An 18,337-nucleotide genomic window follows, 5' to 3' on the forward strand; every position below is an offset into this window, starting at 1 on the left:
ACAAATATATCCACAATTTTCACGTGTTTTATCATGTATGTGTAACTGGTTCTAAACAAATTTTGTCAGAATTTAAACTAAAGGTCTGGAATCACCACTTTCATTAAATGATGTGCTGGTTCGGGGTAAAGACAAAAAATAAAAAAAATAAACAAATGAGTCTTTGGCTGTAGAAAATGAAAGACATCACACAGAGAATAATGCACAGACACAAACTGCTTCGGTTGTTATACCAAAATTATTATTTTAACAATTTTCACAGGTTTTTGCATTAACAATACCACAATTTATTCCCCAAAACAAAAAAATAAAATAAAAACTGGCCAAAATAAAAAATACGCTGTAGCTTTAGTCCCTTTTTGTTGTGCACAACTTTAACTCAGTCCAAAAAAAATGTTGAAAATTAATCTGTTTTAGGAGTGGGTTTCTGAGTCACAAGTGTTGGAAAGATCTTACTGGTGTAGGAGACATGAAATCCAAGTCCTACTGAAGCACTGAGAATCTGAAACGATTGTCAACTCCACAGCCACAGGTCCTCGTGTTGGTAGAATTCAGCACAGAGCGGACAGACGGCTCCTCCTTCACACTGAGACTCCTCCCAAAGTCCAGGCTATCATGACAAGTACACAGTATCAGACACTGTGAAGTCCAAACCATCCAAAAAAGTATTAAAAATATTGACTTTCTTATTTTCTTTCTTTTACAGAAAAACATTTTCTTTTGCTGGGCTGTCTAGTTGCGTGGGGCAGGGCCTTAAAAGGGCGGTGCACCATCAAGTTAACTAAAAATAACAGTAAATTTAGATTCTTTCATTTAAATGCAGACATAAAATCCCAGCATGAGAAAATTGTTAATTATGCTTTGATTCTAACTTTCCCTCTTCTTCCTTTGTCCAGGTTAACAACCTGTTTGACCTGCTGAACCAATGGACAGTTAAAATAAACTCTCAACCAAGCACAGAGTTGTTCTCAGCGTCTTCTGTCTTCCTCTCTGGTCCTTCAAGTTGGGCCGTGGTGTTACAAACACATACAAACTGGACAGACATCACGTCAAAAATCCCACGTTTTGATCTTTTTTTTTCTTCTTAGTGTTAAAGAGAGCTGACTATCACTCAACCGCCCTCCACAGTGCACATGGAAAACACGGTAACCACACAGTCACACTGCCACCTAGCGGATTTTACCCTCAAGTGTCTGTCAACTGCTGTAAAGTGTCATAAAAAAATAATGATAATCCTAAAAATTGACACAAACACATAAATAAAATAAGGACATAACCCCACCACATTTGTCTACTTACACATTGACATAGAAAGCTTATACTTTGTTAATGATTTACTGAAAACTTAAATATGTATTTATAAATGCTGAATACTTAACACATCAAATAACAGTAACTGTGTGTATTTATCATGAAGTATCATGTGTAAATCTTCAATTGTGCTTGTGAATTGTGCAAAGTAAAATAGACTGCTGTTGCCATGCAACCAATGTTGTTGTTAAGCTAGTATTTTATCTGTTTGTGTTTAGCACTAGCTGCTAACATGTCTTAGCATAGTCGCTCTGCTAACTTGTTTGATAAAACATGACAATTCATTAATCCATGATAGTCAAACACTGACTTACCTCTGGCTTTTCCACATTTTCCTCCTCTTCTTTCTGTGTTTTTCTTCCCTGGACACCAGATCATTAGTCTGGTTGTTTAGACATGACGTCACTGCTGCAGCAGTAAACAGTAAACATCTGGTCCAGCTGCCCTGGGTCACGCTTCAGACAACTGTCAATCAATTTGGGAGTAAAACTATTTTATTTATTTTAATCAAAACTAGACTAACTAAATATTAATAATACTATCAAGTTAAGTATACTAATATCAGCGCTTTGATTGTGTAATTCATCATTTTATTTTTGCCACCCCCTAGCATTTAGCTATATTGCCTATGCCACGGGCCGGCCCTGGTGGGTTAAATCACGGTTTTTTCAACACTAGGGTAGTGACCCCATGTGTGTGTGTGTGTGTATATATATATATATATATATATATATATATATATATATATATATATATATATATTTTTTTTTTTTAATAAAAAAATACATTTTTAAATAAATTAAAACATGTAATAATAATATTATTTTAAAAATAATTCAGACCTTGGCAGCCCACTGCCCCTCCGGGTCGTGACCCTCTGTAGGGACACTTGGAAATAAAATAGTCACCTGAAATGTCTTGTGATTGTAACCCAGGTAATTCCGGTACTCTGGTTTCGGATTGTCTTTGAACGCACCGCACACACACGTTTCACTCTCAGGTTAACTGCTAGCCACATGCTGCAGACAGCAGGAAACATTGTGCCTCTCTGAGCTGCTCCTACACAAAGAGCCACGGACAGGTCTGTGATTAAAGAAGTGTTTTTGTGTATGGTTCAAATGAAAGATGAGTAGTTGATTGTTATTTTCTCATCAGAGAGGGAGTGTTAAAGAAAAACTTAAAGAAAACGTGTTAAAGAAAACGCAAGCAGCTTGAGGAGCTGACGTTTTTTTTTTTCATCGACAGATGCTGAGGTGAGTTTCACCTTAAGTTAGTGTTTAACTTAGTGTTAGTATCTTTTAAAATGATAGTTGTGTTTTGTTTTGTATTTTTGTATAAATGTAGTTAAAAGTCAGGATATGACTTGTGAACTGAAGATGTAACTGATGCTGAATTATTTCACACCACTGTTAGCTAAACTGAGGCCTAGAAGTTAAGCTTAAAGCAACATACTCAATGTTCATCGAGGGTCAAAATAAATATGTAAATCTTGTGTTTAATTTAAAATGAATATGTGGAAAAATACATTATTTAGTTGTTTTTTCTGGGTTTTTTTTGTTTTGTTTTCAACATGATCACATTTCATGTTATTTTTTTTTTTGTTAACAAATGGACTATGGAACAAAAAGATTGAAACTGAACAGTAATTTTCTACACACTCGTTTTGTGTGTAGGGTTTTTTTTTCTGAGGAGAGACAATATACGTACAACAGAGAAGCTGTTCTCACCACCACAAGATCATCATCGCTGCTCAGAGGAATGCTTCTCCAGGACAGGGATGCGAGGATGAAGTGGTGGTCCCAGGACCAGTAAGGATCGCACCAAAGGAGTTATATTTTATTTTGATACTTTTTCTACTGAGATCTCAGGTATTTTTCTTTTGTCCTTGGCCCAAGGTAACAAAAAAAAAGAAACTCACGGTTGAAAATTAACAGAACATTCCAAGCAGAGAAACTTGAAGGCAAATGCTTTATTTTTTTATTATGTTATTTTTGTGAATATTTTATATAGATGAGAGTCTGAAAAGAACTATTGTTGAGTTTGGGTCCCAGTGAGGGATACATTTATTTTCATTGTAGATTTGAAACAATTTTGGTTGAACATTATTTTTATTTAGGTTATTTTATATGAGTGAAATGTGCCTCAAAGATATATGAATATATCATTGCTTTATACCATCCAAGACACAACACCAGGATGCAACATGATTGTTGAATAAATTTATGTTAGATTTTCTTTTTTCTAAAAACTAAGTAACAAATCTGTGTGTTCATGTAAGTGAGAATTTTTTCTTTATGTTACTATCAATCTCCCTTTTCCTGAACCTGCTGGAGTTTAGAATTTAATGAACCTGTGATTATGGAACTGTAGGAACTTGATGTAGGATTTTTTTTTTTAACCATAGATTTTGGGTATTACAGCCAAGGTCAACAGTAAGTTTACCCGTTACTGGGAGACACAGGTTACATGATAATGAAAATTAAAAAAAAAAAAACTGATTAAAATTATACTTTTACTTTCTAAAAATACATATTTAAAAAAATAAATAAATTAAAAAAGTAATTTTTAAATAATTAAAAATATAATTAATTAATTTTTTATTTTTTTATTTATCTATTTTGCGCAATTAAAAAAATCAATACATAATAGTCTGTCAGAAAGTCTTACGTTTACAGTTCTTTTATTCTGAAACTGCTTGGTTGTTATGTCATTTCCTTTCTGAGCTCATCCATTCTCAGTACTAATGTAAGGAAGTCAAAAATGCATAAGTTTTATTTAAAACAACCGCCCCCTATTTTAAAAAATATTTTCTACAATATGACTCTTGACTTTTAATGGTGTGCAGTTACACCGCTTGGTCAGACGATGGCGACCGCGTGCTTGTAGGGCAGAAAGAGAATAAGAGATTGGACCAAATCAGCGCGTCTCAGAAGTAAAATGGCGCTGGCTCGATAAAGATGTGAAAACTACGTCTCTCTCTCTTCATTCACCTACAGGTATAGATTTACAATAGTGTATGCCTTTTACTAACCCATACTTTAAAGGAAATGGTTAGGAATCCGGTGAGTGAAGTTGTATGGTAGAGTTAGAACTAGGAGAAACTTATATTTTGTTCAAAGTTAATAGTGTATGGCTGAGTGTTACCACCGCCATTAGAGTAAGGAAGGAGAGCACGAGGTACCGTCAGTGTATCTTATAAAAAAAAGCTGTAGAATGTATAGTAGTGATGGCAATATGAAGCCTCATGAAGCATTGAGGGATCGCAGCCTTTACTCAGCACATGGTTCGAAGGGTCGCAGTGATACATGCTCCACTACGCCATCATGTGGACAAAAAATGTAATACATGCCAAGGGCCTATAACAAATGGTGGGGTCTGAACTATGGTCTGAAAGAATACAGCCAATAATGTGGAGAAAGTTGTGATGTAAAATGAGCTTGTGTGACTTTTTTCATGTATGTGCTTATGCAACTATTGACAGAGTTTAATAAAAACAAAAATTCATTTATTCATTTTTATTTAAAAATAATAATTTTTCGAGAGTATTTGGACTTAGGCGATTTCTTTTTTTGCACAGGATTTCACCCGCCTTTGAAAAAACCCGTTCACAGGGCACAGATGATGCAGGTGTACATAGATATGTAATGGCAAGTTTGTACAGATTTGGAAATGTAGATTTATGTTTTTCCCAATATTGAAGGGGACTTTCAAGTCGAGCAATATTTGGTTCACCCAGGTATGTTTGGACCTCCACTGTAGCATTGGCAGTTATATTAGGGGTTCTTGTCTGCTGGCATGTCGTGTCAAAACGTTGCCACAGTTTGCTCCCTAGAACAGAAAAAACAGGCTGTAAGTGACTTATTAGCACAATTAGAGTACACATATTACCTTCTTCTACAGATGAAGAAGGTCCTGATGATGATGATGATGATGATGATGATGATGATGATGATGAAGCTGAAGCAGATGAGGACAATCCAAGTCTTAAGACTCGAGCACATTCTCCGATCAATCTTTTTTCTGCTTCTGCTGCCTTATGAGGGTTGAAGAATCCTATTTTTTTGAATCTTGGATCAAGTAACGTAGAGAGGGACATGATGCTCATTGATTGAAGGTGGCTGAGCTTGTCCCTCAGCTGTATACGCAAATACTCAGCCATGTCTCTGCTCTCAGGTGTCTGGATATTGCCAATCTCCTCTTCTTCCAGAGCATTATGAAGAATGGCCAAAAGTGGAATGACTTTTGACCCAGAGACTTTCTTCTCCTCAGACACCTCAATAGTGGCATAGTTAAAGGGGGCGAGTACTTTCAGACAGTCTGCAATTATATTATATTGTTGTGCTGAGAGTGGTACAATATCTGTACGGAGCCCAGCCAAAGCTGCTCCAACGGGCTCTCGCAAATTAAACAGACGCTGAAGCATTAGGTATGTGCTGTTCCATCGCGTATCCACCTCCTGAATAAGTTTAAGTACGGAGAGACCCATTTGCAATTGAATCTGTGTTAGTCTCTCCTATAAAAGAGTAAACAAAATAAAACAATGCAGGAGCAGAAATAATAATTGACATATTACAAGTAAGGACCTTACCTTTGCAGTGGTGCTGCTCTTAAAATATCCAACCATCTTACGACAGTTCGTCCTGATGTCACACAATTCAGGACTTCGGTCGAGAGCTTTCTTTATAATTAAGTTTAGAGTGTGTGCCACACAAATTGTGTGACGCAAATGTAGCTCTCGAGCACAAGCACCCATATTGGCAGCACCATCAGTCACCAGACATGTCACCTTTTCAGCTAAACCCCACTCAGATATGAGAGAGGTCTTCACTCTCGCTATATTTGCTGCTGTATGTGCCTCAGGGAAATGCTGCACCCCAAGGACAACAGTCTGCAGAGAAGTGGTCTCATCAATAAAATGACAAGTCACAGCGAGATAGGCATCCGTGTTGATTGAGGTCCACATGTCTGCTGTTAAACTAACAGCAGATGCAGTAGACACGACCACTTTGGCCTTGTCTTTGGCTTCCCTATACCTCTTCTCCACCATGGCTTTCAAAGTCTAAAAAAAGTAAAGTATTGAAATAGCAGATCTGAGAAAAAGAACTTAACATTGTTTCATTTGTTCACATAAATACCTGCCGCGTGGGAAGAACATAAGATGGAGCCAAAGCTTTTACAAGCTTTCGGAAGCCACTTCCCTCCACAATGGAAAAGGGCTGGGAATCCTCAATCACCATATCCACCAACACCTCAGTCAAGTCAACCATCTCAGCTGAATGAAAATGCATATGTTATAGTTAGACATTTTAATGGACAATTAAATTCAAATAACCATATAAAGTGTAATTGTAGGACAATCATCATCAATTATTATCATGAAATAAAATGGCCTACCCGAGACAGGTTCACCCTGGTTGGAATCCACACTGCCATGCAAGGCACGACATGCCAGCACCTCAGCTATGCCTTAGCATAGCTGAGGTGTTATTATTATAACCCAGTTGTTTAGAGCACAACAGACACTTCACCTACAATTAAAAAAACAATTATTCAAACCTATTTAGAAAAGACAAATGTGAGCAAGAGAAATTATATGTTGTCATATTTGTGTTATCTATTATTACATAATTATTGCTATGCCTTACCTTATTAGAGATCTGTGAGATCTGTTCAAAGTGCTCCCAAACTGGAGAAAATCTTCTCTTTCTTGCTGGTTCCATCGCAAAAGAAGAAGCTCGAATAGGATGCCAAAAGAAGCGCAATAACCCAGAAACACAAAAAGTGAAGGGGAATCCATTGCGTCGACTCATCTGTTTTATTTTGAATCGCGCTCCAAACCAGCGAATCATTTCCGGATTCAGTCACGTGGTACGGCCGCTTCGCGAGGCTTCGAACGTCACCACATACGTCACCAACACGCGCCTTGACCCACGCTTCAAAAATATCTCCCTTAGATTACTCGGTACACGCTTTGAAGACTCGGCACGCTCAGCACATCACTAATGTATAGTGTTTGACTTGATAATGTTATTGTGACTATGTTCAAAATGTTTGTCTATGTTAATAGAAGTATGTTTCAAATGTTAAGTGTATGAAACTACAGTACAGTGTTAAATGTTATATTAAAACGCTCCCTTAGAGACTGAAACCTTATGAATAGGTTGCAGCTTCAGGTGGTTTCAATAGTGTTTTATGTTTAAACAGTATAGAGTGTGTTTGTTGGATATTGTGTCAGCCACAATAGATATATGTTGGTAGTATGTTAAGGGGAAAGGTTATTAGTTAAAGTATTTTTAGGCATTTGTCTATATGCTATAATTGTAATATTATTTGAAGTATTTTTTTATTGTCATTTATGTTTAATTTATTATTTTATAGTGAAAATGATGTTTGTCTACAAAGTGTGATACCGCTTCAAGAAAGTGTGTTGTTATTCTGAGAAGTAAAATGGCGCTGGCTCAATAAAGATGTGAAAACTACGTCTCTCTCTCTTCATTCACCTACAGGTCCACAGTGCTCTTCAGCCTGTGTATCTCATGTGACCGCTCAGATTCCCCTAGGTCTGACGCCGGTTACACTAACACTACATTCTAAGGGATGAGGGCTCTCTGTGTGTGTGACTAAGTTAAAGTAAGTTTTATTGTTTATTAAGACTCTAATATTATCATCTGACTTGTTTAGACATTGTTTACTCCCACTTGCTTTGCTTTCCTGTATCTTATGTACATGTTAGAATATTTTCTGGGTGTATTTTAGGTCTTAATAGGTCACGTGACTGTGTTATAAGCTGTGGTAAACTGTGAAATGTGTAGCTAACTTTATTCAGCTTTGTAAACTGTATTCCTGTGTGTTATATTGAGGTTTACACATCTTTTATTTGTACTGCTAGATTTCATTTAGCTTCTGCATCACGTCAGACGCACCTAGATGTAATTAATACTCTCTGCTCATGTGCACTTCAGGTGATTGGTCCATGTGGTACAGTCACGCCTGCCTCCACTAGAGGGAGACAAAAACCACTGAATCATCTAGAATCCTTTCATTATCTATTAACCCTTTACATACCTGCACATTGGCTGTTTCACTGTTTATTTGGGTTTTTTGACTGAGTTAATATATTTTGTATTATTTTATATTATTATTTGTGCATGATTGATGATATTAATAATATTAATATTTGTACATTATTAATAATGTCATCTTATTATTTGTGTCCTTTAAAGAACCAAACACATACCCATAATTATTTGTACCCTCACCATCATCCCTGCCTGTAAACCAACTTCAATAATAAATACACTGGTAACATATTCTCCGTGCCCTTCTCTCTGACCAGTATTATCCCTTTCAGAGTGTCCCACTCTATCACAATCTCAGAAACTGTAATCTATACTTTCACTTTGTCAAATATAAATCTATATAAAATGCAGTATATAAATATCTGAGCCTGCACCTATTGTTAATTTGTGCACTGATACTGGCTACTCTGTATTTGTAAAACAAACATGATCAAAACACTAATTTTAGAGAAAAAAAGTCTCTATAAATGTGTGATATAAAATGTGAACCAGTCACTGAGCTGTCAGTTCATTGATGTGACTTTATTTTATGACTGTGTAATTGGTTAATCATGACCTTGTAACTTTTACAACTTAAACGACCTCTTTTTTTCCACTTTAGAATGACATTGCAGGATTTGATCCATAGTGACGCTCTGGTCCCTTTAACTGCCTGCAGCCCATGAAGGTGAAGATCCAGACAGCAAAATATGTTTAATGTTGAATTATGGTCAAAAAGGTTGATTTTTGGTTAAGGTCGACAATTGATGGTGAATCAACCATCAAACAATCATCCAATTCTAGCCAATAACCAATGTTGAAAAGATGTCATTGAATCAATGTTGTTTTGTGGTTGAATTTTAATGATTGAAATGCCAACGTCTAATCAATGTTGAATCAACGTATGCTGATCCCCCCCTCTCCTCCTCTATGAGCTCTGGGTGAAAGCATTTTATCATGGGCGGGGTCTATCAAGTGTTAAAATTAAGCACCATATGTTGAGGACAACCCACTTAGCGAGCAACATCTATGTACGTCCAAGACAAGTTGATATCACGTCAGCCAGTCCAGGCCATAATCTGGACGTCTATATCACAGCCAGAATTAGTTGATCAATGACAATGTGATTATACGTCCAGAATAGCAACAGGCTTCACTTGTCGTATGTGTTCATGGGTCAAGGTTGGTCCAGGTGAGACTTTATGAAATTCAACAACTGCCTCTCAGTTCAACAGTTTGACCTGTGCATATGAATGTATTTAGCATGGCCACCACTTAAACACTTCTGGGGCTAAAGTAACAGTGGATAGGAAAGGAGGTACACTGTAAAAAATAAAGTACATTTACAAGAAAAATTCTGTAATTTTGCACAGATTTTTCCAGTTTTTCATTAAAACAATGAAATGCTAGTAGATTTACAGACATTTTCAGTAATTTTAAGTTTTCTGTTTAAAATTACGGTTAATTAACCATAATGTAAGATTACAATAATATTATGTTTTTAATGACATTTTAACTGTAATTTTACATACAATTTTCTGTATTTTTTTACAGGTTTATGACCATTTTCCATAATACAATGTAATAAATGTAACTTAACAGTAACCAGAAGTAATTTAAATATTTACCTTTAGAATTACAAGTATCTAACATAATATGATATTACAATATTAATATGTTTTAAAGGTAATTCAACATATTTCTTTAATATTCAAATTTGACATAAAATCTGATGTAATTTTACAGATCTTTCCTAATAATGATAATGAAGAAATATATGTAAAATTCCAGAAATCTTTTAATCCAAGGTGAGTACCCTCTGAAACACAACACACAGACAATGGGGATAATCAAACTGTGATTGTAAAACAGAAACATAAAATACCTCAACCACCATTTATTTATTTTGTCAATACATTTTTGTTCCTAAAACTAAACATTATTTTTGGTATTTAATTCCCTGTGAGTGTGTGGTTTATTTTCTGGTATTTTAAAGGTTACATTGAGATTTAAAGATTGATAAGTTACTATACATTTTATTAGAAGTAAAAAAAAAAAAAACAGTGTATTTACCTGTTTTTTTTTTTTTTACTAAAAAGAGGCACCATCGTTAAAAGTTATTTAGCATCTCTAGGACTATTTCTTTATATCTGTTTCTACTGTTTACCATTTTTATTCATTACCAAGTAAGAATACCCAGGACCCCGCCCATTGTCTACCACCACCTTAAATAGTATTAAAACCGTGGTCACCTGGGACGGGTGTTACCCAAAGTTTTACAAGTAGTGATATGGTACTGTACTTTTTCAGTAACAATCATGTTTTCATAGATGGGGATAAAACTGCTTAGTGATTATTATTGTTCTTGTTGTGTTTGTATTCCTAAACTTTAGTGAAATGTAACTGTTTCTACAGGGATGGTAGGATACAGCTTAGTGCAGTATTGTGCTGCTATACACAAAGTGTGGGGGTCCTTTCCCACCCCTGTCACAGGAGCGTGCACGTAGCCAGGCTGAAATCACCTGAGTTAAGTGAGTGAGTTGATATCTCAGTTCATAGTGCAGCTGCTCTCTGACAGAGAATGTTTGGTTAGGTGAAACCCGCTAACGGAGATAAATCCAGGATATACGTATCCAGCTTTGTAGTACAGGCCCACAGAGCTACACATCTTTAAACTACAGATGATCACTTCATCTTCATAATAAACATGTTTAGAAGAACAAATGTTTACACAAATAATGTGTAGTAGAAGTGGTGTTTGTGTGTCTTTTTTCTAACACATGTGACTTTGTGACACAGAATCTGTGTGAACGCGTCCCTGAGGCATTTGTGTGTGTGTGTGTGTGTGAGTGCGTGTGTGTGTTTTCTCACCCTGCAGCATCTGTGGCTTCAAACCCTCCATGAGTGGCTCTGATTGGCTGCAGGCGGTTCAGAACTACGTGAAGGCTCTGCAGTATCCTTTAACATAAGGGTTCTCAACCTGGGGGTCAGGAATTACACTAAATATATATAAATATAATATAACACTTAAATATATAAATACATAAATACAGCCACTCCAACTGATCAAATGCTTTCTAAAGCATCTAAAGCACAGGTGTCAAACTCAAGGCCCGGGGCCCAAATCTGGCCCTTTAGAGCATCTATTTCTAGATTCACAGTGTTTATTGTCATGTACACAGTAAGGAAATAAGAAATTGTAAAATGTAATTGAGCCCAACCCTAGAAAGTGTAACAAACTAGCTACGTGTAGTGGAACGCAGTGGCTCCTAAACTTTTGTGTAAAATAGCCTTTATAACACGTGTTATCACTCATTTCATGTACAATATCTGTAAGTGTGCATAATTATTTACTAATGCCAAATAAAATATGACAAAGACAACTATATTACTCATGAAATATTTATTTATGAAAGTTAAAAAAAAAATAGGTATAAAGTTTGCCTCTATTATAAAATGAGTGAATACAAAGTCGTGTAATGGATAGATTAGTGACTGAAAATGAAGGCGGAGCTTCAATGTTTAAGTGTTGTTTCTCATAATTATGAGTGCATTCCAATGTGAAAAGGTTCTGCTACAGTGTGTGTGTGTGTGTGTGTGTGTGGGAGCAGCTTCAGGTTGGACTGGTTCTACATATTTTATCCAGTGAAGTATTGACACACACACACACACACACACACACACACACACACACACACACACACACACACACACACACACACACACACACACAAAGATCTTAGTAACAGGTTCAAAATACATATTATTAATATTATTAGATTAAAGGCATTGCACTAATAACCTTAACCAAAAAAAAAACAACAATAATTGAACTTAAACAGCTGCAGCTTGAAGACTTTAGTACAAACTGTAACTTTGATACTAAATAGAAACATTTAAAGTGGCTCTAGTGATAATTTAGCTCATCAAGTATTATTATTATTATTAATACTAAAACGTTTTACTATTGACATTCACTTTTTGTGAAAAGATCCAAAACTTCCAGATTTAACAATAAATTATAAAATATCAGTAATAAACACACATCAAGTTAATACTAACTGTATAAAACATGAACTATGATGTCACTCTTTACATTTGCATTAAAATACAGTTACCTTAAAATTACATTAAACTTCAATGAAATAAATTAATAGACCACTGTTGCCATTCAATCAGTTTTTCTGTTTAGTGCTAGCTGCTAGCAGCTAACACTCTGCTAGCTGCTATCATACTTACATATGTCATAAGTTAATTAATATGTAGTGTTTCTGTCATGGTCCAGTGTGGGTGTGGACCCAAACACAGAGAGAGAAGGAGGCAGAATGCAGGAGTAGCATTCCTTGAACCAATCCATGTTTATTTACCAAACAAAAGTAACTTAAATCCAACGAGGAGGAGGTACAGGGAACAAAACACAGCAGGACACGAGGAGGAGAGACAACATACAATGATCCCACAGTCATACTGTGTCCAAGCACACAGCTATATAGTGAGGGAAGCTTGATTGGGAATGGGCCACACCTGTGTGGAAACATGAGGGAGCTAATCAATCACCAACCAAGCACACAGACATCACTGGGGGGTGGAGCCACAAGCAGGAACACCTGAAACACAGACAAGAGTTAAACTAGAACACAGAATAAACAATGACTCAGAACAAAAGTGCGAAACACAAACAGAACCTGACAGTTTCTTTTCTAAATCAATCTAATGAATAAATAAAGGATGAATAGTTGAGATTAAAGGACCCACTTCATAAATAGCTACACTTAAATATATAAATACATAAATACAGCCACTCTAACTGATCAAAGGCTTTCTAAAGCATAAAGCACAGGTGTCAAACTTAAGGCCCGGGGGCCAAATCTGGTCCTTTAGAGCATCTATTTCTAGATTCACAGTGTTTATTGTCATGTACACAGTATGGAAACATGTTTTCCTGAACAATGAAACTCTTACTTTACTGTCCACACTGGACGCCACAAAGATTAAAAACAAACACATTTGAAGTAATAAACAAAACTAAACAAGACAAAGAAAAGATTAATAACAATAATTATAATAATTAAAAAGTAAAAACGTCATGGACTCTGGGAGCAGCTTCAGGTTGGACTGGTTTCACATATTTTATACTAGGAAGGAATGAGGGCGTGGAAGAGTTCTCACCTCACACACACACACACACACACACACACAGTCACAGAGCAGACACACACACACACAGTCACAGAGCAGACACACACACACACACTGATGAAGAACTGACCAACATCTGAAACAGGAAGGACAGCAGACCTCCAGGAACAAACTCTGCAGAGAAAAGGTTTGAGTCTGTGTGAGAGAGAGATACATTTATGTATATATAGATATTATGTCCATGCATGTATGTATATATATACATATGTACATGTACTGTATGTATATATGTATGTATGTACGGATGTACATGTGTCTATATGGATATATGTTTTTATTTTTTTGTCACATACAACACAAAGACAGAGACAATTACAGATAAAATACTATAGATCATAGACAGTTTTTACAAATCGTAGATATTATAATACAGTAAGTGTGTGATATTATAATAATTATAATAATGGTATTGTGCTATTAGAGGGTGAGGGGAGGAGCCAACAATAAGTTAATAATAGACTAATATGTGGGGGAAAGGCAGAGGCGTAGCTCCACATTTTGGGCCCTGGGTACAAACCATATTGTTGGGCCCCTCCTGTAACTTTTAATATGTACACTTTTTTTTCACCTGGAAACTAAACTAGTATTCTGATATAAACTTTCGTTTTTTCTTCACATTAACCCAGGAGTTCTCAACCTTCTTTGGGTCGTGACCCCATTTTAATATCATAAATGTCCAGTGACCCCTGAGACATTTTTTATTTCTAGAGTTAGTTTTTGATCCTGTTTATTGAAGTGTGTTACAGATACAGAGTAGCCAGGATTATATATTTATATACTGTATTTTATTTGAACTAGATTTATATATTTGAGAAAGATTATGTATAGGATATAGTTATTTGATATTTATTGTGTGTGATGTGTATTTGAAAAGCAATAACTCCAAAAACATAATTTTAATCAGTTTTTACCTTCCTTTAAGAAAATGGATCCTGTGCTGTTTGTTGGAACTGAAAGGTTTCATATTATTCTAACATACTTTTTTTTTTTTAAGTTTATCATAGAATAGAATAGAATAGACCTTTATTAATCTCCCAGAAGGAACATTTGCAAAAAATAAAAAAGTTTAGTATATGAACCAGGATTAGAGCTCAGGTCCTCCTCACAGGAGGCAAGAAACCTACCACTGAGCTAAACCACTGACCTCAAACCTTCACAACCAGCTTTACTAAAATAATAGAGTAAAAGCAAAGTTCATTGTATGATGACAACATTTTAACAGCAGGCAGAGATCATTCATATTATAATGTGATATTGTTTCTTTTTTCAGATTTAAATGAAACAATATGCTGGAGTTTCCATTAGGGATGCACCCAAATGAAATGGTTTGACCGAAACACTGAAAGAAATTATTATGTAAATTATTAGAGCCATTGCATTTCTGGCTCTGAAAGTTACTAACCACTTTAATTAAAACATTGCAATTGTATAAATTAATATTAATGCTTCAAAGAATAAACAATTAAACATATGAACATATTTATTTAGCACTGACATTCCAATATAAAATAAAATAATAAAATGTTTAACCTGACCCCACTCATACATTAAATAATATTGTACAGGCCTATAACTGATGGAAGAGAGTCACATTAAATATGTTATATAATTAAAACATAAAGTGCATTGAAGTTCTTGATGAAAATCAGCTTCTATTGGTTTTATTTATTTTTCAAACATATTCTTTAGACGCACACACAGCGCTGTGTACATTTCTTGTGCATGCTGGTTTAATTTTAATGATCTTTAAAACGTGGACCATGTACAGTCGTGGTAAAGTTCAGACGTGCACTGACAGCAGAATTGTGTCACAAATATAACGTCATATAAAACCAGATGCTATTGACATGCTGCCATGTTCCAGATTGCTGTGTAGTGTAGTGTGTAGTGTGTAGGGGTCTGTGCAGTGTGTAGGGGTCTGTGTAGTGTGTAGAGGTCTGTGTAGTGTGTAGGGGTCTGTGTAGTGTGTAGTGGTCTGTGTAGTGTGTAGGGGTCTGTGTAGTGTGTAGGGGTCTGTGTAGTGTGTAGTGGTCTGTGTAGTGTGTAGGGGTCTGTGTAGTGTGTAGGGGTCTGTGTAGTGTGTAGGGGTCTGTGTAGTGTGTAGGGGTCTGTGTAGTGTGTAGTGGTCTGTGTAGTGTGTAGGGTTCTGTGTAGTGTGTAGGGATCTGTGTAGTGTGTAGGGGTTTGTGTAGTGTGTAGGGTTCTGTGTAGTGTGTAGGGGTCTGTGTAGTGTGTAGGGGTCTGTGTAGTGTGTAGTGTGTAGTGGTCTGTGTAGTGTGTAGGGGTCTTCGTTAATGGTAGATACATGTAACTACAGTGTCTACATGACACACAAAATAAAACACACTTACTGCTCCATCAACTCTGCTCAGAAAACTCTTTAGTGCTCAGATGTATTAAATACAGACGCTCTGTGAGTCCACGGACAAGTTGGTCAGTTTCTAGACTCGCGCGCGCTGACCACGGTGTTTTCTCCCATCATCACATCATTAGCTTGTTTCACATGTTCATTTGTTGTGGTGAACTGCCATGAAGTGTCGTAATGTGTGCACTGTGTCTGATACACTGATGTATATTCCTCTTGCTTTTCAACTGTAATCCACCAAAGTAATCTCTATTTTTATTAAAAAAAACCTGTAATCTGATTACATGTTTTTTACTATGCTGTAATGGATTACCATTACATGTTTTTTGTATCCATATTCCTTAACGCCGTGAATTGTAATCCGTTACTCCCCTATTCTGCAAATAGTATATAAATACATACCTACACATATACTGTACACACTTAAACACATATGTAGTGAGAGGAAAAATTATGGGAAAAAAACAACTGGTATTTTTTTCCAAAGCAATGTGATCTGACAGAAGGTTCTTCCAGTGGATGATGTGTTTGTACTTTTTACATTTCTAGTTAATGAGGATAGTATATATATATAGATATATGTAAAACCCTGTACATAACTGTTTCCCCTTTTATAACACTTAGAACATAATTGTACATTTTGTTATAGATACAGTATGTATAGTGCAGTGGTGGCTGCTGGTCTTTCATGCAGGGGAAGCTCATTTTGTGCCTACTTCAGAAAATGTATCTGTTTATTTAAATGTGAATTCTAGTAGAATTCACATTTTGTTGTCAACAACTATTTGTAGATTATCACACACACACGCGCGCGCACACGCACGCGTGTGCTGCGCGCTGGAGTGTGAGTGTTTGGTCAAAAGTCTCACAACACAAGCAGTAACAGTCTCCACAAACACCAAAAACAGACACTAGGTTTGTCAGAAGTTGATTCGCTATGAGAGGATCAGCAAAGTCTCCGTGTCAACACAGAGCAACGGACTGAAATATTTGAAAAACCCGCCTGTGTGCTTACAACGTCATACTCTCTGATTGGCTCATTTCGCTGTCAATCAAAATTGAATTAGCCTGAGATAGATCATCCAATCATCATCCATTATTCCAGCGTCCGGAACAGACAGATCCAGCCCACTGCTCCATAGACCTCCTGTGAATCCCGGCGTCCGATGGGCGGGACTAAGTGCGTCATAACCGAGCATTTATCCAATGAGCGTCTAGTTTGACTGCAGTGGATCAACCCCTAAATCCTCTCCCATTGAAGTCAATTGAAGCTGAACTTCACCACTGTTTATTAACACTGTGACGCTGCGGTAATGAATGAAGAACGTCACGCTGTCACTGTCAGTTTCCTGTTATAAGAAGCTGATTCTGAACTAAACATACATGTGTTCTGTCACATATTTAGTCAATGAAATGTACACACAACACTACATATTTGACCACTGAATTTAGGGGAAGCTGAGGTTCCCTTGTAGTCTTAAAGCATCCGCCACTGGTATAGTGAAACTCTATTAATATTTATTCTATTTGTGTGAACATCGTTCTATGTCACACTTGGTTTGGCAACGCAATCTAGTTTGAGATAAATTGTGTGTGTGTGTGTGTGTGTGTGTGTGTGTGTGTGTGGGTGTGTGTGTGTGTGTGTGTGTGTGTGTGTGTGTGTGTGTGTGTGTGTAGGTGTGTCTCTGCTATGGATCAGGACACGGTGAAGGAACAACATGAGATCCAGACTGAAGATCAGAGGTGAGACCACGTCAGAGCTCAGCACTCACACCTCTGTATATCAGTGTTACACTGTGTGTGTGTGTGTGTGTGTGCGTGTGCGTGTGCGTGTGCGTGTGCGTGCGTGCGTGCGTGCGTGCGTGCGTGCGTGTGTGTGTGTGTGTTCAAGGACCAGGAAGCAGCTCACACCTGAACCTGGACCTGGACCCAGCTGTGTGTCCTTTAGAAGTGACCAGTCCATGGATGTACCCATTTACTTCAAAGGAGGTCCATCTACTGACCCACAGTGAGTCCACATAAAGAAGGTTGCTGGTTGTCTTCCTGATGGTCCAGGGGCCTCATTTATTGATCCGTTCATAGAACTGGTTCTAAATACGTTCAGACCAATGAAATGTAGAATGTGCACCAGTACAAAAAGAATCAGTATTTATGAAGCGTGTGGACAGAGGTCGTACACACAGCAGTGTTGATTCATCTCTCAGTCCATGTGGACTAAAGTATCAATCACTTTTCTTTGTTTTCACACTAAATACAGTCACCAACTATTTCCTCAGTCACTAGTTATTATTATTAATAATTATACATTATTATAATTAGTTCACCACCTGATAAACACTAAACTTTTACAGCACATTTTTCAAACACTAACACACTTTCCACCAATGATTGTTAGCAATAAAAA

Source organism: Gouania willdenowi, unplaced genomic scaffold (assembly GCF_900634775.1).
Source record: "Gouania willdenowi unplaced genomic scaffold, fGouWil2.1 scaffold_175_arrow_ctg1, whole genome shotgun sequence".
NCBI classification, from domain to species: Eukaryota; Metazoa; Chordata; class Actinopteri; order Blenniiformes; family Gobiesocidae; genus Gouania; species Gouania willdenowi.